Below are 25,462 nucleotides of genomic sequence, written 5' to 3'. Positions count from 1 at the left end.
CAAAATCTTTTTTTTGGCACTCTAGACCAGATGACATTATTGATGCTTTCATTGACATTCTGCGTCTTACCGTGTAAACATTTTCGAAGAAGGTCAGGATTTGCTAAAGCCTGAAAGATTGGTTTCAAGGCTAACATTATAGCTGAAGGAATGCTGTTCTTATGAGAATATGGCTCTTTAGTGTGCTTTGCCTTGTTGTATTTACACCATGTATTTTCTCCTGACGGGCAAAGGCCATGCTGAGGATTGTCGTCCGTCGAAAGTTTATGAAAATATATGGCCCAAACCGCTGCCTTCATGTTCTGTAGGTTATCAGTATTTTTCCTAATAGCATTTCCATAATAGGTTTGCAATTGATCAATTATGCCATCTGTTAGTCTATTCTTTCCACCTAGTTTGCCGCCATCAGAAAGTGTTACGCCTTTTGAGTCTCTTTTTTAGTTTCCTTAGCCTAGACCCCATTCTCTTTTGAATATGGCCTATACACTCCAGTTTCTGTATTTCCACTTCACCATAAGGTTTACTGTCTGCAATAGTTTTGAAACTATTTGTATCTCCATCACCTAAATACTCTAAGTACCTAACATTATACTTATTTACTGATCGGTTGAAAAATAGCTAAGGCTCCAGCTGACTCCATACCTCCGCTCGAGCCTTGATAATTTGCCGAACAAATAGCCTCATGTTGTTGTTTGTCCAAACAATTACAAAATTTAGATAACACTTCTATGTCCATAACTTTTTCCTGTGTCAACACTTGTACAAGTAACAATTCCGTTTAGAGAGCTAAAGCCACGCACGCCGTTGCCAAGTGCCATCAATACCTACTTTTAAGTCGCGTTCGTTCTTACCTAAGGTTTTATTTTCCTCAACAGCCTCATCCACAGCAGTTTTCATGGATTCATCCATTACCTGTTTAGCCTTGTCTTTTAAAAATTTATTATATCGAAACGGTTTTGTTGGAGGTTGCGGAAGATTCATTACGCCACATAACATTTTGCCTGCAGCCATACCTTTCCCGATAGACCTCAGTCCATACACTAGTCTAATATTTACATCAAATAGAGTCTTTTTTTCTAAATAAATATTCCTAGAACTATTAAATTTATGTACATATTTACAATGGCAACAATAAATTTCCATCTCAAAAGCCAGGCCAAAATGTTGAGCAGCACGCACTTGTAAACCACTTTTCTTGCAATTTTTACAAAGTGATGAACTAAAAAGTTGATCTGATAAAATTTGCATGTTAATAATTTTCATTGTCATAGTTTTCATCACAATTAAACATCTCATACTTATCTATGTTTATTTTCTTTGAAGAGCTTGACTGAGATTGTGTTGACATTTCAGGCCTAGGGGTAGACTCATCTTTTGACATCTCATTAGGGTTAGGACTGGCTGGTTTTTCTTTTCCTACCACCAACTCCTTTACGGGGTTTAGCATAACTACTTTTAACACGAGGCATATTTATACATAAACAATCTTGTTAGCAATAATAAATATAAATTACTAACTAACACTCACTATATCACTTCACAAAGCACCAAAACACTAAGCAAAACAATAAACAAACAGTATAAAGTCAGAAGCAGAACTCAAAGCTGATGAAATAGAAGTTAGTTCAGGCCTGCCAACACAACAAAAGCAAATTATAGCACACAAAAATAAAAGGTCATATGTATAATAGTACATGTGTGAATAAACGCAAGCGCTGTCACAAATTTCTTCCTGAAACATGATGTAAGCATATTTTAAAACTTTTTTTCTGTAGGTTTACAATTTTCAAATATACATGTATTATATATCATTGTGTGCAGAAAAAAGCCGCTTAACATTTTAAAAAAATAAAAAAAAATGTGAAAAAAATATTTTTCTGGGGTACCGCCTCCCCTTAAGCACCTGCTAAAAGTTTACTTAGGTCTGTTGTCTGATTCAAGGTAGTACGAGCAATCTAGACAAGCGTTATAAATATATCTAAAATCTGCCAAAACACAACAGAGTATGATGTGCTTTACACAGACTGATCGTCGGTCGACAAGGGGCGGTACACCGGCAGACTTTGACCCTACGATAATTATTGTTATCACAAGTTATTCATAAATACTTCAATAACATTATATTCAGCTTTCTTTATCTATATATATTTATTGTGAATAGCTTAGCATAAAATCAATATTGTCGTAGTTAAGTGTATTGTTAATAGTCACTACGGGAGCAATACAAAGTTCTATTCTAGGATTTATTATCATATCATTTGCCATGGGAGCCCTACAAAGATCTATTCTAGAGTTTATCAGTTATTACGGGAGCTATATAAAGATATATATTAAGGTTTATTGCATATACCTCAAAATATGTTTTGTCCTCCTCCGTAGACTAGTGGTTATAGTCTCGGCTCTCTAACCGAGAGATCACGGGTTCGAATCTCAGGAGGTCCAAAAAAATGTAATAATATCAAAACTAGTGCACTTCGAAGACGGCATAGCTAACGCTGAGGCTTAAATGAGATTAAAAAAAGATATGTTGTGATCATAAGCTTGATCACTAATAGTGACATTTGTAAGTAGACCGTATACAAATTGCCTGCTGTAATATTACCCTCATAACATTATTACAGGAAAAGTAAAATTTTTGTAAAATTATAACAACTACACACCTGTTATACAGTTATTATAACTTATATATTATTATAATTATAACAATTATAACACAACGTCTGTAAATGTACGTAAATATGTAAAAATACATGGTTAATACCCTAAACGATACAATGAGAATTTGATGTCACAAATAAGCTCGTCAAGCCTCGATAAAAACGATTTCACAACGGCAGACATTACTTTATGCAAAATATTTGCGTCAGCTGTTATACAAAGCAGAAAAAAAGAACAATAACTGTTTATAGACACGTTAGCCAACAGTTACACAGTTTGTTTCTAATTTAGGTTTTAAGATTATTATAGACTATACTGTCAAGTTTTTGAAAGTATAGAGTTACATCGGAATTATAAAACATCGTAGCTTCAAACTGAATTGTTTTTTTATTATTGGGTATTGCAGAAGGAACGGCTTTGTCAGTATCTCGTAATGTTTTAGTCTACCAAATATGTGTGTCTCGCGATGCTTACGGTATCTTACGATTGTCAGTATCTCGTAATGTTTTAGTCTACCAAATATGTGTGTCTCGCGATGCTTACGGGGATTGTCAGTATCTCGTAATGTTTTAGTCTACCAAATATGTGTGTCTCGCGATGCTTACGGGGATTGTCAGTATCTCGTAATGTTTTAGTCTACCAAATATGTGTGTCTCGCGATGCTTACGGGGATTGTCAGTATCTCGTAATGTTTTAGTCTACCAAATATGTGTGTCTCGCGATGCTTACGGGGATTGTCAGTATCTCGTAATGTTTTAGTCTACCAAATATGTGTGTCTCGCGATGCTTACGGGGATTGTCAGTATCTCGTAATGTTTTAGTCTACCAAATATGTGTGTCTCGCGATGCTTACGGGGATTGTCAGTATCTCGTAATGTTTTAGTCTACCAAATATGTGTGTCTCGCGATGCTTACGGGGATTGTCAGTATCTCGTAATGTTTTAGTCTACCAAATATGTGTGTCTCGCGATGCTTACGGGGATTGTCAGTATCTCGTAATGTTTTAGTCTACCAAATATGTGTGTCTCGCGATGCTTACGGGGATTGTCAGAATTCTCGAAATTAAATGGTTATATCTTACCTATTACAGCACAACAGTCTGTCGTCATGTTATACGTAGAAACTGTAAATAGGATAGTTATTATAATTATCGTACATGTGATACATTTGATTTAGAGTGTTATCTTTATGTAAAAAATGTTATGTGATTATACATTATAATGGCTTTTACAGATAAATTTACTATCATTAAATTAAAGGAAACATACGCTCATTAGTTACAAATTATTCATGCACGTTGCATATTGCTATCCGTTTACAGGACAGTTATTGAGGACTAATCATCTGGCGAGTGTATTAAATTATGTTACCGACAACGATTCCACAATCATGATTAAAAAACTGAACTAATACTAGATAGTCTAATTGTTTGAGGAAATGCTGCTGATATAAATCGCCGCCACGTGCCTTCAAACAAGGGATAATTACAATTAAACGAATTCAATATTCATTGTGGTGCAAGTAAAACACAATAAAATAAGCTATTATCCTCAACATCCCAAATTTATTGCATGTTTCCACATTTTACAGTCATCAAAACTTTGGAGTAACAGTATTCTATTTTTGTTTGATCAAACATAAAACTCCAATTTTCCTCAAACCTTTGAAGGTAGCTGGTTGAAATTAGACACTTTCCGAACAAAAAGGAACATTCTTAATTCATTAAAATACACAAGAATCTCTGTAACATGTAAAGTACTTATCACAGGATCATTGCCCATACAAACAGCGATGCAGCAGTGACAACACTTACAGGTACAATATAGAGATATAGGCAGCACAATATGAACTTTAGTACGGCAACCATTTGTTATACCATAAAATGTTGATCAGACTCACAGCAAGTAACACAGTACTTGGATTTAATTTCACAACATTGAGATCAGTTGATGCGAAACAACTACAATCTCTAGCTAGTCAGGATTGCAGCAGAAGAAAAACTAATCTAGACTGCTCAGGAGGTGACATACATTCTTTCCTAGGATTTAAAACCTTCAGTCGAAGTCGAAATGTGAAGGAAAGTGGACACAAGACTCCTCCACTAGGAACTTAAAACTAGTTTGCTCTACTATTACAAGTAAGAGCAAACTGAGTCTAAGGAAATTCATTTCGCAGCCGCTTGGGGTAGAATTGATTGGATGTATTGTGATACAAGCGATTCTATTTGTCAGAGCAACTAAAGGTAAGTTCCCTAGTCTCAGGGAACATACTGAAGAACAGGCTTATATAGGTTTGTATAGCTACCGTTGTAATTGCCACATATATATTAACCTGAAATTGTATTTATTATTGAAATACGATTTTACCAATACAGTAGATATTTAAAGATTTAAAATTCGATTAAAAGTTAGAACGACAAAATATTTGCAGATATTCGGACAATATCAATCCTTATTTAGAGTTAGTCGGCGGTAAAGGTGTCTTTTTGAACGCGTTAATCAGCTATCATTACGACAGGTATGGAATTTGCAGAAGAGTTAGTTACGATTGTTGTGTTTCATCTATGTTTCAAATAAAAGCCAGATCACTGATATGGTCACGACTAGTGTTCATGAATACCCATTCCAGGTCGCTGGTTTGAGGGCATAATAATTTACAGATTGCACGTTCCACAAAGGCCTAACTCTCGACTGCCACTTCACACGTTGTGAAATTGTGAGCTCGTAAAGGCTTGGCACTACTTAATCTGCAAAAACATTTGCAATGGAAAAACTCTCACGCTGTTATCCCAAGACTTTTGTAATACCCAGATACGTAAAGTGAAGTTGGGCCTTAAAATTTTGAAATGCTTTGCTAGGCAGTGGTAAATCTTTTCGGATATACAGTACTAAGCATTTCGCTCTCCCTCTTCATGAAATAAATCATAAATTTTGCATAATTTTAACAAAATATGTTTTTTTTTTATTAATTTTTTCAAAAATATTTAGTTGCAATTTAAAATATACTAAAGTAAGTTTCAATAACCGAATTTAAAACATAATTTTATATAACCGAAAATTCTATAAACAATTTCATAACCTAGTCAATTTGAATTTTAGATAACTTAAACTATGTTACTAAACTATGATACGATTGGAATCTTTATTTCTTATATAAAGAGGAAAATTCAGCAGGAAAACGTTACATAAATTAATAACGAGTAATTGTTATTTTAGTTACCCTGGCAGATCGATTTCCTTGCCATTATTACCATTTCATATCAGTTCAGTGACCCAGTAACAACGTTGATTGTATTAATTACACCGGGGATAAGTAATTCACAGGAACAAGGTGGGCCTGAGTAGTCCTAAGAATAAGTTCGGTTAGTTTTAATAATAATAATAATAATAATGTTGTCTTTATTTTCATCAAGCGTTTCTCAGTTACATACAGAACAACTGCTTTTCAGAACAACTATCGTCACATACAACATATACATGAAAATGAAATACAAATAAATAAATAAAATCTATACATTAAGCAAATTCTGCCTCATCTTATTCTTAAATGTAGCTATCGAACATTGTTTCACGTTTGGTGGGAGGTCGTTGTACAATTTCGGGCCGAAGTAAGAGAAGCTCCTCCTTCCCAACTCCAGCCTAACTTTGGGAAAGTGAAGAAGATTCTCATGGCGGGTTCTGCGCTGAGAGACCTCATCCCAAAATGAGAGCTTCTCACTAAGGTACTGAGGCTCCTGATTAACAAGAGCCTTGTGGACCATACAGCACGTCATGTCCCTGCAGACGGTCTCTACCGACATCATCCCAGCGGCATCTCTGTAAGGAGAGACATGCTCAAATCGTTTCAAATTAAAAATGAAACGGATTGCAGAGTTTTGTAACTTTTGAATGCGGTGCTTGTCTTCTCCAGAAATGCTATTCCCGTAGGCTGGGAAACAGTAGGCGAAAACGGACAGGACTAGTGACTGCATGATACGTAGTTTCGCAGACTCAGGTAAAAGATCTCTAAATATGTAGAGTCTCGTTGACAGGATGGTCAGAGAACGTGAGGCCGCTGTCTACCACAATGCCAAGAGTCCTCGCCCTATCAAATACAGCCAAACTCTGGCCATCAAGCCTCACCAATCACTCCTCTTTCACTGAGGGACTGCACAATGTTGTGTGGCGCCGTATGCAACACAGTGCACTTGCCTATGTTTAGTTTCAGCCCATTCGCCACTGACCACCCCAATATTTTTTCAAGGTCGACATTGATCATATCAATGGCTGACACCATCTGCGATGGCTCATAAGACAAGTGCAGCTGCGAGTCGTCAGCATACAAATGAACTGTGCAATTTTGCACACAGCTTGGCATATCGGCTGTGTACATATTGAACAGAATAGGCCCTAGGCAACTACCTTGAGGAATGCCTCGATACTTCACAAGCGGGGTTGACGTTTCACTCCCTAAACGCGTCACCTGCAGCCTGGAGTCTAAGTATGACCTTATCCAATTGACTACGCTCAAGTCAAAGCCATAATAGCTCATCTTCGCTAAAAGCATCTCATGGTCCATTGAATCAAAGGCCTTAGAATAATCCAACATAACAATGGAGTTATATTTTTTACCCATGTCTTTGGCGTCAATCATATCACTGAAAAGATTTGTCAGGGTTGTACATGTACTATGATTGCGCCTGAAGCCCGATTGCAGCTTCGGTAAAATATCCGATGTTTTCATAAAACTGTCTATTTGTCGAATGGCAATCTTTTCCAGTATCTTAGACATGGCTGAGAGTATTGAAATTCACCTTAGCTGGTCTACCTGATTGGCAGCTTGCCCTTTCGGTATTGGCCGAACAATACTTGTTTTCCATGACTTTAGAAACACGCTGCCAACCAGAGAAACGTTTACCAGGTGTGTAATGGCTTTGACTGCGTAGGGGCTCACTGACTTGATCATGTCAATCGAAATTCCATCGCTGCCCACAGCTTTAGATTTTATTTCATTCATTGCCAAAATAACGTCTCTTTTACTGACAGCGTAAAACTTAAATTTATCTCTAATTTCTTCTCGGCCATTGGTTGCAAAAAAATCCCATACGCTTTTATCAATCTTCGGGCCAGCTCCCATGTTTATAAAGTATTCATTGATCTCATGCGCTTTAAGTTCAGGTGGAATGTTCGAGCAATCCCTTGTTTGTACAATATCATTTTTCTTAAGACATGTCCAGAACTCCTTTGGATTTTTTGAAGAGGATAGCTTATCAGAAAAAAACTCTTTTTTGCCATTCTGATCATATTATTCAATCGGTTTCTTATTTCTTTGTACCTCTCCCAGTCATATATATGCCTGTACTTCCAATATCTATTTCGCCACTTATTTTTAACCTTCGTCATCTTTCGGATGTCATAGTTTCGCCATGGGGCTTTTTTCTTGGACACTTTCTTACATACTACAGGAGCATTTTTGTCATATACTTTCCTAATATTATTTGTTATCCATGCCTCCACAATATCGACGTCTTGTTCGTTCAATATACCATACCAGTCACAAGCCGCTATCTCGCTTACAACTTTTTCTGGGTCAAAGCTGCTAAAATCTATATATTTAATAAATTTGTGTTCTATTTTGTTCTTTGTAACCCCAACAATGCAATAGGTTAACTTGTGTAATGCTTACACCCCTATGATCCTTAATACTCGAGACATCCACGACGCCGTTCCTCTTGACCTCAACCGACCTGTCCACAATGATGTGGTCTAATAATGTTTTGTGTCGACGCTAGGCCTGCACCACGTACCTTCGATAGTTACAGTTAACTGATTAAGCCTCTCACTCCACAGATGGTAGTTCGATCGCTCACTTCTGTATTGCCTCAATTTATAGCATTGGATGATTTATCTCTTGTGTAACTAATACAATCAAAGGTACTACATTGAATTTGTTATAATCATGAAATAGTGATTATATCATGAATGCAATTGAGAGAATCATTAGTCCATAAACCATGTAGTAAAACTCAAATACTTTATATTGAATATTCTTTCCTTTGGAGTTGTAAGGGTGATATGCTTAAATAAAGGTTTTGTTTTAACAGTACCTAGATTACACACATCATAAATAATCGTCAGGAAAAGTAAGAGATTAACTCAAAAGCTCGAGGAAAATCTGTATTATCCTAATAAATCTCTTTTCTAAAGTTTTAATTGCTTTAAGTTTATGAAAATACCACCCTTACTATATGTTAGCCTACATGTTCTAACAGACAAACAATTGTTCCCTTTTCGAGATTCTGTTGAAAATTTATTGTTTTCTGGAATTAACCTTGACAATTCTTGGTACCAAAATTGTCAATTCAGTGCAATTAACCAAATACCACAGCAATACATTAGTATTTTGAAGTTAAAACCCGGATGTACTGAATCACTTTTGATAATTCTGAAACACATTCAGTCTCGTAATTTTCACGCACGTTTTGGCATTTTAAAGACACGACATAGTAAAAAGATTGTTGTAATACTTTCTTTTTACTATTAAATAATATATTAAATAATACTGCCAAATCATTTTTAAAGCCTTTGATTTTTTTCAAATAATCATCTACAAAATCTGATTGGGTAAGTCAATCCATTTCACCAGAAGCAAATAAGGTTGCGGGGGACATCTTAATTTTAAAACCATATAAGGCCAATAAGACCGACCTATATATTTTTTTCTAGGCGTTGATGAATCAGAGAGTCGGTCACGACATCTTCTTTACATATATGTCAATCATGAGGACAGCAATTAACTTATTTACAATCCTCAAGAAATAAGGACTTATTTCCCAAGTCTACTTGAAAAGTTGTATTTAAAATCCAACCAATATTTAGCAAATGTTGGGCTGAACTGATCTTACAAAAAAGCTAAATAAGGAATCCCAGCCCTTTGCTTGTAAACCTCGCAAAAAACTTCGTTGTAGAACCTGTAAGGTCATGTCAATAAGCAAAAATTTCTAAAGTAATATAACCAACCAAGTATATACTATCAAAAGAATTATGAAATGTGAAACTAAAAATTGAATTTATCAGTTTGATTTAATCTTATGTAACAAACATCAAATCCTATACGCATAATATTTATTGGCCATCGATTTGACATTATCTATAATGACATAAAAAACCTTTGTCCAGTCAAGCTATAAATGTACTAAAACAAAATAATTTAGAAAATAGTTACATCATTATGTACTATACTAAGATCACTAAAAATTTAAATTAAAACCATAAAATAGTTCAACTTAAAAAAGTGAAACTGGAACACTAACTGGTACTTCAAACAAGACATCCGAGGTGTATTAATCTAGGATAAATGTTGTGTTTTTTACTTATTCTCAAACGTCGATGAATGGACCATCAGTTGCTGACCTATTGTATTTATTTATAATGTTTGATTCCTCAGCTTCTTTTTCTCTTAAATTTTTTTAGGAGAGTAACCTATTTCTGTGGATATATAAATTCGTAGAATTATGGAATTATTTTAAGTACGGGCTATATAATACCAAGGTCTTAGTATGTAATATTGTTCATGTTTTTACTTCAAGTGTAATGTCAAACCTTTATTTTTACCCCTTTAAATATTTAAACAAGAAAACCTAACAGCAATTGGCATCATATTAGTTTTATTTTTAAAATGAGACTATCCCATTATTCTGCGATATAAAATAAGACCTTGAAAATATTTTAGGTTAAAGGGTGTCACTAAGAGTCGGCTGAGTTCTGCCGCTCCTGTAGTGGAAAACTTGTAATATGTCACTTTCATGCCTGATATAGCTTTGCAACAGCTTATCACAACCTTAATCTCTGCATAAGAGACTATAATACTATGACAATTTTATTTGGAAAAAAATGTAAATACAAATTGTCATTCATTTTAGTTGCGTTGTAACAACCACACACACATTCTCATCCCAACGCGAGCATAGTCGCTATAACAATTTTGGTGGCACAATAATATCAACTTTCATCGTTGACATTCACACAGGTTTGCGCTACACTTTCAATGTCAGAGAGCATGGGCGACAAATTATATAGTACGTGCAAACGTTGACAGCCCATTTCCTTTTCCGGTGCAAAAATGCTCTTGTTGTCGTCTGTCATTGAAAATTAATTACTTTAAATAATGCGTAGTACCAAGTCACCACATTACACAGAGACAGTGTTATCAACTGTTTGTGTGTTTTGTAAACGAATTTTGAAGTTTTTTATAATTGTTTTTAAACAGAATACTGTTACAAACCTCAGCACTACTTTGCAGAGAGCTTAGATAGCATTCAAGTGGTGGCGAGGAGAGGCAGTAGGAAATAAAACAGAGAGGAACAACACACATAACAATTTAAATAATGCGTAGTACCAAGTCACCACATTACACAGAGACAGTGTTATCAACTGTTTGTGTGTTTTGTAAACGAATTTTGAAGTTTTTTATAATTGTTTTTAAACAGAATACTGTTACAAACCTCAGCACTACTTTGCAGAGAGCTTAGATAGCATTCAAGTGGTGGCGAGGAGAGGCAGTAGGAAATAAAACAGAGAGGAACAACACACATAACAATTTAAATAATGCGTAGTACCAAGTCACCACATTACACAGAGACAGTGTTATCAACTGTTTGTGTGTTTTGTAAACGAATTTTGAAGTTTTTTTATAATTGTTTTTTAAACAGAATACTGTTACAAACCTCAGCACTACTATGCAGAGAGCTTAGATAGCATTCAAGTGGTGGCGAGGAGAGGCAGTAGGAAATAAAACAGAGAGGAACAACGCGTTATACACATAACAATTTAAATAATAATGCGTAGTACCAAGTCACCACATTACACAGAGACAGTGTTATCAACTGTTTGTGTGTTTTGTAAACGAATTTTGAAGTTTTTTATAATTGTTTTTAAACAGAATACTGTTACAAACCTCAGCACTACTTTGCAGAGAGCTTAGATAGCATTCAAGTGGTGGCGAGGAGAGCAGTAGGAAATAAAACAGAGAGGAACAACGCGTTTATACACATAACAATTTAAATAATGCGTAGTACCAAGTCACCACATTACACAGAGACAGTGTTATCAACTGTTTGTGTGTTTTGTAAACGAATTTTGAAGTTTTTTTATAATTGTTTTTAAACAGAATACTGTTACAAACCTCAGCACTACTTTGCAGAGAGCTTAGATAGCATTCAAGTGGTGGCGAGGAGAGGCAGTAGGAAATAAAACAGAGAGGAACAACGCGTTATACACATAACAATTTAAATAAATGCGTAGTACCAAGTGACCACATTACACAGAGACAGTGTTATCAAACTGTTTGTGTTTTGTGTTTGTAAACGAATTTTGAAGTTTTTTATAATTGTTTTTAAACAGAATACTGTTACAAACCTCAGCACTACTTTGCAGAGAGCTTAGATAGCATTCAAGGGTGGCGAGGAGAGAGCAGTAGGAAATAAAACAGAGAGGAACAACGCGTTTATACACATAACAATTTAAATAATGCGTAGTACCAAGTCCCACCACATTACACAGAGACAGTGTTATCAACTGTTTGTGTGTTTTGTAAACGAATTTGAAGTTTTTTATAATTGTTTTTAAACAGAATACTGTTACAAACCTCAGCACTGAACTTGCAGAGAGCTTAGATAGCATTCAAGTGGTGGCGAGGAGAGGCAGTAGGAAATAAAACAGAGAGGAACAACGCGTTTATACACATAACAATTTAAATAATGCGTAGTACCAAGTGACCACATTACACAGAGACAGTGTTTATCAACTGTTTGTGTGTTTTGTAAACGAATTTTGAAGTTTTTTATAATTGTTTTTAAACAGAATACTGTTACAAACCTCAGCACTACTTTGCAGAGAGCTTAGATAGCATTCAAGTGGTGGCGAGGAGAGGCAGTAGGAAATAAAACAGAGAGGAACAACGCGTTATAACACATAACAATTTAAATAATGCGTAGTACCAAGTCACCACATTACACAGAGACAGTGTTATCAACTGTTTGTGTGTTTTGTAAAACGAATTTTGAAGTTTTTTTATAATTTTTTTTTTAAACAGAATACTGTTACAAAAACCTCAGCACTACTTTGCAGAGAGCTTAGATAGCATTCAAGTGGTGGCGAGGAGAGGCAGTAAGGAAATAAAACAGAGAGGAACAACGCCGTTATACACATAACAATTTAAATAATGCGTAGTACCAAGTCACCACATTACACAGAGACAAGTGTTATCAACTGTTTGTGTGTTTTGTAAACGAATTTTGAAGTTTTTTATAATTGTTTTTAAACAGAATACTGTTACAAACCTCAGCACTACTTTGCAGAGAGCTTAGATAGCATTCAAGTGGTGGCGAGGAGAGGCAGTAGGAAATAAAACAGAGAGGAACAACGCGTTATACACATAAACAATTTAAATAATGCGTAGTACCAAGTCACCACATTACACAGAGACAGTGTTATCAACTGTTTGTGTGTTTTGTAAACGAATTTTGAAGTTTTTTATAATTGTTTTTTAAACAGAATACTGTTACAAACCTCAGCACTACTTTGCAGAGAGCTTAGATAGCATTCAAGTGGTGGCGAGGAGAGGCAGTAGGAAATAAAACAGAGAGGAACAACGCGTTATACACATAACAATTTAAATAATGCGTAAGTACCAAGTGACCACATTACAACAGAGACAGTGTTATCAAACTGTTTGTGTGTTTTTGTAAACGAATTTTTGAAGTTTTTTATAATTGTTTTTAAACAGAATACTGTTACAAACCTCAGCACTACTTTGCAGAAGAGCTTAGATAGCATTCAAGTGGTGGCGAGGAGAGGCAGTAGGAAATAAAACAGAGAGGAACAACGCGTTATACACATAACAATTTAAATAATACGTAGTACCAAGTCACCACATTACACAGAGACAGTGTTATCAACTGTTTGTGTGTTTTGTAAACGAATTTTGAAGTTTTTTTATAATTGTTTTTAAAACAGAATACTGTTACAAACCTCAGCACTACTTTGCAGAGAGCTTAGATAGCATTCAAGTGGTGGCGAGGAGAGGCAGTAGGAAATAAAACAGAGAGGAACAACGCGTTATACACATAACAATTTAAATAATGCGTAGTACCAAGTCACCACATTACACAGAGACAGTGTTATCAACTGTTGTGTGTGTGTTTTGTAAACGAATTTTGAAGTTTTTTATAATTGTTTTTAAACAGAATACTGTTACAAACCTCAGCACTACTTTGCAGAGAGCTTAGATAGCATTCAAGTGGTGGCGAGGAGAGGCAGTAGGAAATAAAACAGAGAGAGAGGAACAACGCGTTATACACATAACAATTTAAATAATGCGTAGTACCAAGTCACCACATTACACAGAGACAGTGTTATCAACTGTTTGTGTGTTTTGTAAACGAATTTTGAAGTTTTTTTATAATTGTTTTTTAAACAGAATACTGTTACAAACCTCAGCACTACTTTGCAGAGAGCTTAGATAGCATTCAAGTGGTGGCGAGGAGAGGCAGTAGGAAATAAAAACAGAGAGGAACAACGCGTTATACACATAACAATTTAAATAATGCGTAGTACCAAGTCACCACATTACACAGAGACAGTGTTATCAACTGTTTGTGTGTTTTGTAAACGAATTTTGAAGTTTTTTATAATTGTTTTTAAACAGAATACTGTTACAAACCTCAGCACTACTTTGCAGAGAGCTTAGATAGCATTCAAGTGGTGGCGAGGAGAGGCAGTAGGAAATTAAAACAGAGAGGAACAACGCGTTATACACATAACAATTTAAATAATGCGTAGTACCAAGTCACCACATTACACAGAGACAGTGTTATCAACTGTTTGTGTGTTTTGTAAACGAATTTTGAAGTTTTTTATAATTGTTTTTAAACAGAATACTGTTACAAACCTCAGCACTACTTTGCAGAGAGCTTAGATAGCATTCAAGTGGTGGCGAGGATAGGCAAGTAGGAAATAAAACAGAGAGGAACAACGCGTTATACACATAACAATTTAAATAATGCGTAGTACCAAGTCACCACATTACACAGAGACAGTGTTATCAACTGTTTGTGTGTTTTGTAAACGAATTTTGAAGTTTTTTATAATTGTTTTTAAACAGAATACTGTTACAAACCTCAGCACTACTTTGCAGAGAGCTTAGATAGCATTCAAGTGGTGGCGAGGAGAGGCAGTAGGAAATAAAACAGAGAGGAACAACGCGTTATACACATAACAATTTAAATAATACGTTAAATCCGGCACCGGCGAGGCAATTGATCGACGAGGCACTCTTGTCTTCAGTAGTAGTAACATTTCGCACAAAAGTTACATAGCAAAAAAATCTACTTATTAGCAGATGCCCGAGAAATTGTAGCATCCCCCCCCTGCACACGCCAGTGTGTTTTTTTTGTACAAGTACCTACCAGTAATTGATAATTTAGTTGTAATTTGTTTAGTAGTCACCTAATACGCAGCCTGAGCTTCTGATCCGTTCTTTTAGTAGTAGTATCTAGAGTAGTGGGCGTTGTTGGTGGGGGGGGGGGTGCAAGTATGAATATGCAGATAGTGACAACAACGTTGCTACTATAGATTGTAAGAATCACTGTATTCAAATTGTATTCTTAAGGAACGACTTATAATTAGTTACTGTACAAGAAACGGTGCGTCTAAAGATGAAATTGACGTCCGAAAGTATCTTAAAATGAACGAATGACTTTCTCTAGTTAGCCAAGAACGATAAGTAGGACGTCGTTATCTCCTTATCGTTTCCTGAAGTTCAAGGTACAGGCTTTGTCCAACGGTCGACCGTGGGACAAAGACAAGGTCACGTTTACCGAATGCGAGATAAGCTGTTAGCTAACAAGAGATCCCACACGTGCTCTTCATTGCTTTCGTTACGATTCCGACTCATTGAGAAAACACGCGACAGTAATTCTGAATTGAGTGAGCCACTGGATAATTTATATTTTCGTAATAATGGAAGTCAGTTCCACACGTAACGAAGCTATGGTGGGGAGGGTTGGATCTATGTGAATGTCCAGTTCAGCTTCCTCCCAGTGCAAACTGAATGAAGAGATCAAAAAGAGTTTGCAACGAAAAAACCAAAAATGAAAAATTTACATCGTTTCGACATTAGAGACACTTACTCTCAAAATGTAAAAATATAGTGTAATCCAGGGGTCGAAGAGACATTTCAGAATATATATATATATATATATATATATATATATATATATATATATATATATATATATATATCCGGGTTCGACTCCCGGCGGAGCAAGTACTTTTTGCGATTCAATGTTTATTGAAACCTGCTTACTTGTAGGTATAATAGTTGGGATTTTATGAACCAAACAGATATACTGGTGTCTAATGACATACATACTCGTACAATAACAAATTAAAGAAATGTCATGTTGAAAAATGTGCAACACATTAACTTTGTATTTATGAATAAAAACCCTTGGTGTGTATGGATTACTATGTTAAACTATGGTTAAACTACGGATTATTTCTTAATTATGGGATCTTTTCTTTTAGTTTTTGATGAATGAAAATAGGGGAAAAGCATTCAATTACGAAAACGTAGAATTCTTAAATATACCTCCGGCTCTGTACATTCAGTACATATACTTAAATTGTTGTCATTGAAGCAAAATATTATTTACAATACAACAAGTTTACTACATTATGTTACCTCTACACCAATTCATACTAGTTTCACTAACAGGCAACGATATTTTTAACATTCCCTTCTCTATCTCTAATAAGATATTCATTCTCTGTATATATTTTTATAAACTTTCTTCGGTTGGAGAAATATTTTAACGTGCAAAATGTGTAATAATTTTTCTATCCATTGTAGCTGCAAAAACTTAGTAGTTAATTTTATCATGATGATAATATTCACCGTGATACCCTATTATAGAAAGCGCTTCACTAAGCGATTTAATGACTTCTTGCATTTAATTTCAAAACAGACTAATGATAATTGGAATAAGGAATAGAAAGGTAAGACATACATACTGCTTAGTAAAACGTTCCAAAGAACGACCTCTCAATTAATTCCGAAGAAGTTGGAATCTCTGAGTTAGTATGAAACACAGAGAACGTAATGAGGTTATGTGTGTTCCTACCCTTAGTCTTGGATCTCCCGTCCAGTCTCTTAAAGCTAAATGGAATATCATTATACTTTGATGGTACCCTGTTCTCTTCTAAACTGGTTCAAAAGATTCCGTGGAAAATATTTACATTGGGGTTTCATAGTACATTAATTTCTGAATAATGGGGAAAAGAGTTAACTATTTTACAAGACCTTTAATATTTTAATTTTATCCCATACAATCGCATTTTAAAACTGTTTCCCATGCAGAACACGTCCTATTTTTCGAACATGAAAAGCTCTTTTGATCAAAATTCCAAAATTTAGAAAGGTGAATTGTTCAGTGTGTCAGATAAAAGGGCCTACAAAAATTACATGAGTTCAAATGTTTGTTCATTTTCCTAACAGTACAGAATGGTGAGCAAACATCTAAATTTTTAGTTTTATCCTTATTATTCCTATTCCAATTACAATTTTTAAACCGCACTACGTATTAGAAAAACAATTATCACCGCTGCATATGGTTAGACAAATGGCACATATAGGAACACGTATTATACCTATCCTTTTATTTCTTTTAATCTTAAAGATCACACATCTTACCTAAAGCTTACTATAGTGAGTTATAAATGTTTTTTAGTAATTGTGATTAATTACTGTGGCTCAAAAACATACATACTTTTTCTATTACAAATGAAATATTCAATTTAACCAATTATAAACCTATACTTTTGGGAAATCATGGTTTTAGTTTCAATACTTTTGTCTGAAAATATATGACACCACGTTACATAAACGAAATTGTTGGAAAACGGTAGAAATTTGTAAAGAAGAACAATAAACACGCTAAGAGGAAGGCTCAACATTTACAACAAAACGATAAATATCTGTATCAGTAAAGACCTCAGTGCAGGAAATGAATACAGCGACAAGCAAGTATTGGCTGGATCCATCCACTCAGTCTGGTACACTTGCAAGTATTATACATTTTATTTTTGACCAGTTTTCTGATTTATTTGATTTTTTATAGCATTAAACTTGCTACAGAAGCCTAGAGGATACATTGTATTTACTAGATATGAATCGTAAACATGTGCAACATAAAGAGTTGAATAACAGAGGCTTTGGATATTAGATTGGCAACACAACCTTCTTTCGTATTGACGCAGTTTCAATAAAAGTTTTTTTAATAAAACATTTCCTGGATGGTTAAAATTTTTAAAAGAACTGTTTTTGAGACGGAATTCCAAAAATCATTTAATAAAGATTCTAGAGCATATTTATCCCGTTTTTTTTACCCTTCAACTTTTTATCAGGTATATTTAGGTTCAACGCCTTTTAAAATTATATAGAACTTGATCAATCTTTAAACATACAATTTTCGAGAGTTTGAAGTATTGTATTTTTTTAACTGTGTTCATTTACGATATCGAGAAAAATTAAGACGAATTACTTTGTACCTACTGAGAATCGATCAGTACGGGTGGTTTGGAACGCAGAGTCCGGTACATAACTGAGAGTAGCATTTACTTAGTTCTTTTTAGGTAAACTCAACTTTACTTAAACACAAATTTTGAAAGGAAAATAATTACAATCCCCGTCCCATTCAAAACAATAACTGTATTTTCAAATATTTCAGCCTCACTGTGGGGAGTTTTCCTAGTCAACTGATGTCAAACCGTAAGCTTTATTGTGTTAAACGATGTTTGAACTTGGTGTGAATCGTCCGCGTAACATAAAAAACTACAAAAAGTGCAGCTGTTTGTCTTGGAAGCTTATTACGATGCGACTAGTTTAAGATTATTGACTATTTATATCTGATTAGAAAGAAGAAAAAATGTAATACACGTAGAAATAATTGTGTGTTACTAATGGGTGTTTCGAGTATAAATTAATATAAAAATGGTAGTTGAGTCCCTTGTAATTAAATGTAATTGCGCACTTTTTTATTCATTTTCTCTCAATATGCGAAAGAATAACTGCGGTACCATAAATAGGTAGGTGCATCTAAGAAGCCGACAGTGTAACTACCTTATTTGGAGTTTTTGTCCATAATCAAAGTTGTTCGTAATTATTCTTAAAAGTGTGCTTTTTCGAGCATTAGATTCTAAGAGCGTTACACTTTGATTAAATCCATGTGTACAGGTACTCCAAACTAAAGACTAATCATAATTTATAATCAAATTACTATCGAGGCGGCCCTAAACTGATAAAGTATCTAATCTAAAGTTTCAACAATTACAAATTTCCTCGTATTTCATAACTTCAATTTTAGCGACAAATAATTGTTTAATTTACAAACAAAGGCTAAATGGACGTCGTATTTTATCCTGGTCAGAGTGAGTGGGGTGTGGGGGAGGGGAAGGTTGAAGGACTAGAAGCGATGCCCTTTATGTCCGTGTAGGTCAAGGACGGAGCTTCCTGTGCAGAGTCGCATATCCTTATATTAGTGGTAGACGCGTACGTACCGCTGTTACTGTTGCTCAAGCCATACTCACGTCATGTTTTCTCAAAGGAAAATTAACCCTTGAAAATAATCGTTTTCAAAATTGTTGTAAAATCGATTAATGGATTGTTTCTTAAAAAATTCCAAACTTGTAGAAAAATATCTGTTTTGAAAGGAAACGGGATTTTTGTTTTAATCACCTGCTATTATTGCTGGACAACTAAAATTCTCATGTACATTACATTGTTTCTCATTATATTGAAAACAGAGTTTCTTCCCCGGTTTGTTTATTTTTAAACTTGTGTATTGCAGAAACTAACCTTGGACATGTAGAAATCACTCATCTAACTTAATTGCATTGATGTTTTGAAATATTTTACCTTTTAAGATGATTTATAAACTTCGTCTTGCGATTTAATTGCGCAAATAAATCTTAACGTATATCACGTGTCCATTCGTATTCAGTACCTATTTCAATACCTAATAAAAGGCTGGCTGTTCTGGTGGCCGTCTTGATTTCAGCCTCATAAGAGTAATGTTAAACTTCAAACCCATTAACGACCTTATGAGAAATTGAGGGGTGTCTGGCTTTGACGATAATTTAATGATGCGTCTAAAATGTTTTAGTTTTTTCATCATTTGTATTAATCGATCAATCAGAATAATTAAAAAGTTTTACTTTAAAAAACCTAAAAACTTTTTGATGCATGATAATGATATCTTTAAAATTATATTTTCCATAATTCTACCATGTTCTTATGGGGTGAAAACTTCAAGTCTTTTCTCTACGGATGTCTTTTAAGCTACATATAAACTTTTCAGAGCCCGTAGTACTTTATGTTCTAGAAGTCCTGGAGGTTGGAAGCTTTTATATAGTGAAACTCCGGAGAGAATCAGGAATATACGGGAACACCAAGAAGTTGATAGTTCCCATAAGCCAGCAGATTTCAAAACACAGGAACACATGAAAGTCCTTCTAGATTCAATAGTCAGAAGCCTAAAGGCCGTGAGTTATAAACGGAAGCTTTCTTGAGCTTGAAGCTTACAGTATCCAGAAGCTTTATAAAGTCAAGAGCTTCCATAAGCCAAGCCGGAAACTGCTATAGGTTAGGAGATTCTATGATTTAAAATTTTCGAAACTTCGGTGCTGCGACCGTTCAGAGGATAAAGGCTTCCTGTCACTTTACTTTCGTAGCTCCAATCACTAAATTTAATATTCACAACAACCCATACTATCTTCACTTTTAGGAAGTTCTTAAACCCGGTATCTCATATACAAGTGAGCTTTTACAGTCTGGAAATTAAAAAAGTAACAAAATTACACAAAAGCATGAAACTCTTTAGAGCTCGTGAGATCCTTAAGACTGTAGCTTCCATAGAGAGAGAATTCACAGGGAGGGGGAGCCTAATTCCTTACAATAATGGTGGACTTCTGGCAGTTGTAGGTGATAAAGGATTTCTAGAATTCACGTAATTGCGAACGGTGCGTCTCCTCAGATATGTGATAAAACAAGTTTCCAGAGGAAATTATTGATAGTTGGAATATATTAATGGAAGAGACCAATGGTTATAAAGGTTCGGACCAAGTAGTCTGTGTGGGCGTATGTTACAAGAGTTCACAAAAACATTAAACACATAATAGTTTATTAAATAAATTAATGGACACATTAAAAAGAAGCATTTATTTTTTATATACATATATCTGAATTGTTACCGCAATTAATTTTTTGTTCTAAATTCTTAAACTTAATTATACAACATTGTACTGTGTGCAAGCCCTAGGGGGCGCTATTAATGATTCCGATTCCGTGTAAAACGGATCGGCCGTTTTTACCAAACACGTTCCACTAAAAGCTTTACTAGCGTCACTATTGTAGGTTAAAGGCAGTAGAACAACAGTTTAGTACAGCAGTTGGTAACCAGAGTGTTAAAATGTGTGGCCATCGTAACACTTTCTTTGTTTCAAGGCCACAACAAAACAGTTACAGTGTGATTGTTGAGTTTAGCTCCAGTTCACCATCTTCTGAATCTGAATCTGACGCTGTCACAGACTTAACTCCTGGAAACTCATAAGATACACTATCGGAGGTGACGGCCTCATCAGGAGGCAATGCCAATAACTCTTCTCCTAGATTAACAACATATTTTGTAGTTTTGGTGTCTCTGATGTCGAAACAATATAAAGAGTTCGTTTTGAGCTTCTTCGTTATTGACTATTTTGGATCTCTTTAACGAACTTGACTCAATATTTCAGGAGTCAAGTCTGTGACAGCGTCAGATTTCAGACGCTTGCACTAAGAGAAAGGAGAATTGAAGGTAAACTCAACATTTAGATTCATTCAACCCATTCCACCGTAGCTACGTTATGTGTAGAAAACAGTTAAACATATCCTACAGAAACATATACATTTATTACATATAATTTGAAGTAAATAAAACCACAACAGTTAGGTAAAATATTAAACATTCCTTTATGTAGTGTAGTTCTTAGGTCAAAATACAAGCAGTTGATTATAGAACGATAACTACCATCCTATATGTTACAACATTCAGAAAATGTGTTTATTGAAAATTGTTTATGTATTTATAAATTATTTATTTGTATTATTTTATTGTATTTACTGCAAAATTTAAACTCACATCGCCACTGAAGTATTGTTATATTGCAGCATGAGCGGGCTCTGATGTTTGCATGTTGATGTACTGGACATTAAGTTACGATAAGTTATCACGAGTACAAATCGGTAATTTTAAACATTACCCTATTTTTTTATCGTTTATTGTTTACTAAACTAAAAGGTACAAAGCACTGTAAAAATATGTTGCATATACTTTCGTTTAGTGTATCTTTAATGTTATTGTAAGAACAAATTTAACCAATAGTTCACATAAGATATATCATTGTTTGTGAAGTACTTATTCTACTAATTTGATCGATTTTTCAACGACAACGAATTGTGTACTCATTTCCAAGGAAGTACATATTAATCTTGCAAATTACGAAAATCATAAGTATCAATAACGAAAGGTATTGGACATATTTTTTATATATTGTCTTAAACATTACGAACATTCATACTTTTTGGAGACGTTTTGTCAATTTCATTCAATACTATGAAAGCAAATTGATATAGCTAATATTTCATTAATATATCTCACATTATAAACCTGTTACCTCAAACAAAATGTACAATCATAGACAGGTTCCTTGCATACAATAGCCGCTCAGTGCTTCTGGTGACGGGGGGGGGGAGATGGGTAATTCTCGTTAATGACGTGAACCAATTATATTCCTTTCACTAAATGGTTTAGTTATACTCACAATCAGTAGCCATAGTCTACACAATTAATTGCTAAATACGGATAGATCATGTTTCACCTGAAGTCGCCAATCGCAAAAACATACACAATCTATTTTATTTTAAACAAGAACTCATAAATAACGAGATTTGAGAACGAAATGAGAGGGAAAGGGTGTAAGTAAATTGAAATGCAGAAGAAGACAATGAAGTCCTAACGAACCTGGAGTTACATTGCGGTCTTGGATTTTGGAAAGCTGCAGTTTGAAAGCAACACAAATTAAAATACTGTTTGGTCCAGTACTATTTATACATCATTTTAAACCCTAATACTTAAAAAAATTAAAAATTATTTGAATACATGTGTTCTCCCTAGAATGCTATCGGAAAGTTAAAATTCATTAAATAAAGACCGAAAGAATTAACCTATGAGGCATATTGTTATTTTATAGAAAACAATTGTTTGCTTCTGGTAATCTTTACGGTCATTAACTAAGTCGAACGTGTTTTCAAGAAATTACCATTTTAATGAATGTATCCTATCGCAGAGTTAATCTTGTTTGAATTCTTATTCATCAACTAGCAATTCAGAACGACGTAATTAATACTGTGTTAGTAATTTGACATCTGTTGCAAAATCTGTTCTACTGAGTTAAAAGACATTTAAAGTTTACTGAATTGACTCATGCACGTTTTATGTAATTGACTATATATTATGAGTTGCTAATTCCAATTATTAGTAGTTAATTAAGAGTTAAAACGTATGATTTGGTGTTCCGCTATAAACATTTTCGTTTTCAGTTTAAATTAATTAATACAAAAAGGAGCAAAGAGCTTCCAACTGCACTATGATATCATGTTTGACGTGTTTTACCAGCTTTAGCCTATCACTCGTGGGGTTGGAAATATTAATTTCTCTCTGTCTGTCCGTGTGTATATCTGCCCGTACAATATCTTCGTGGACTTGTATTGAACGCTAGCGAATATTTTTACATTTGTCTTATAGGTAACGGTGCTAGCAACGAGAAAATACCAGAATAAATACATTTCAAAACAAACTCAATATATCCATACAAGATTCAAACATGTGACCTTGTTAACATATCTAACACATACAAAATTTGTCATACTGAATTTGTGTGTATAATTTTATTATTTAAACACTAATATGAAACCAAATTCAATGAACAATCTGAATGTATCATGTGGCATGGATATGTCGACAAAAACTTAATATGTTGCATGAAACTTCACTTCTACCAGAATGAGTTCTATGATGCGCTATTTTCATGTGAACTTATTTTCTGTATGGTTGTCTTTAAGTCTATTTGTCCACAGGACATCTTGAGGATGAAATGTGATATAGATTTGAAATGTTGACAGATAGGTGTAGTGATTCAGGCTGTGCTCAGACACTTCGTGCCTGCTGACGGACCACAGCTGGTTACCGGGGGGGGGGGGGGGGAGGAGTTAGAGTAAGGAATAACAGGAGATCTTGAGAGGCAGTACCTCTGGATCGAGGCAGTGCTCAGGAAATCGAATTCTACACTTAGGGAACACATGGTCCAAAATAGAGAAGGTCAGCTTGAAATGTTGGGTTACAATTGTGACATCTTGGCTATTAAAGCTTCTGAAAATGTCTGAACAAGTAAATGACTTACGAATAATTGTGTGGTTGCAACATTTGTATTTAGGTTTTTTGTTATGGTTATACTCTCGGTAATATACCTACATAAACAAGCCTAGGGATCCAATAATTCCCAAACTAAAAATCTGTGAGAGAGAAAGGAAATTATTCAAATCTGATGAAATTGACCACACTAAAAATAGGTCAACTGAAAATAAGGGCTTGTAGTACAGAAGCTGCCTAGTAGAGTCATAGTGTCATTAAAAGTCATTACACCATTCTTCTTTAATTGGACCATAACTTGTGTCGTTGGCGTATGAGTTACAAACTAACTCTGGAGAGTAAGTATGAACTTCATTGTGTTAAAAAAGGCCAGTTTACAAAACTTTCAATGAATTTTCAAAATTTACATTATTTTATTTATTTTGTGTTTTCTTAGTGAGAACTTGCATTAAACAGGGAACTAGTATACGTTCAAACTAATACGCACCTGTATTGTTATTCTTTATTTGAAGTTAGTTTTTGATGATGGGAAGATTGATATATTAGCGTTGTATATTGAATAACAACATAAAATAGTAAGTCCGCTATGTTTAGATGTTATTATAGTTAAAGTATATTTTCTTACAAACCTTTTCTGTATGATTTCAGGTTTTTCAAGGACTACTCTTCAATCTCACTCACTATTTATTCAAAAGGTTAGTAAATTCTATGACTTATATATCTAGATAATTTTTAGCTAGTACAACCGCCAGAGGGCCAAAATAGTTTTTACTCGAGCAGCTTAAAATATATTGCTACTGGAGCCATGAGATGCTTTACTTGAAGAGAAATATTTCTTTATAGAATTGTACATAAATTTGAATTCTATCACTAAAAATCAGTAAGGTCGTAGGGACGAATATAACTAAGTACTCACCGCAGTTGCAGACTAATCCAGTGAAGGGACAGAAGCACTAACAGCGGTCTAGAGTATCGCGATGTACTGGGCTACAGTCAGCACTGGTCAGCGTTAACAATAGTGTCCCCACCCTACCTCCAATTGTTGTACAATAGACTTGATATGTCGTCGTGCCGCGCCGCGCCGCGCCGCTCTGCCTAGCCTCTACACAGGGGCGATACGACTAATTTATTAATTGCAATTAAAGTAGGGCCGGGTTTGTGCAAAACAGTTTCATTTACTGGAACTAACCGGTTATCTCCTCCACCCCCCCCCCCCCCGCCTTGGCTGTCTCCTAATGCGTTTGTTTGTGGCCCGGCTTCAAGTAAACATCTCAGATTAGTCATCGACGAATTGCCATTTCG

At 34.8% G+C, this 25,462-nt stretch overlaps 1 protein-coding gene across 1 annotated transcript in view; it reads right to left on the bottom strand.

Annotated features, from left to right (window-relative positions):
* Window positions 1–25,219, bottom strand: part of LOC124366444 (synaptic vesicle glycoprotein 2B-like) — a 100,651-nt gene extending 75,432 nt beyond the window's left edge. Inside the window, exon 1 of the mRNA XM_046823004.1 lies at window positions 25,077–25,219. The gene's annotated coding sequence lies outside the window, so the exon portion shown is untranslated. The remainder of the gene's footprint in view (window positions 1–25,076) is intronic.
* Between the last annotated feature and the right edge of the window lie 243 nt (window positions 25,220–25,462).

Source organism: Homalodisca vitripennis, chromosome 7 (assembly GCF_021130785.1).
Source record: "Homalodisca vitripennis isolate AUS2020 chromosome 7, UT_GWSS_2.1, whole genome shotgun sequence".
Lineage (NCBI taxonomy): Eukaryota > Metazoa > Arthropoda > Insecta > Hemiptera > Cicadellidae > Homalodisca > Homalodisca vitripennis.
This window is presented reverse-complemented; position numbering and strand designations above follow the sequence as displayed.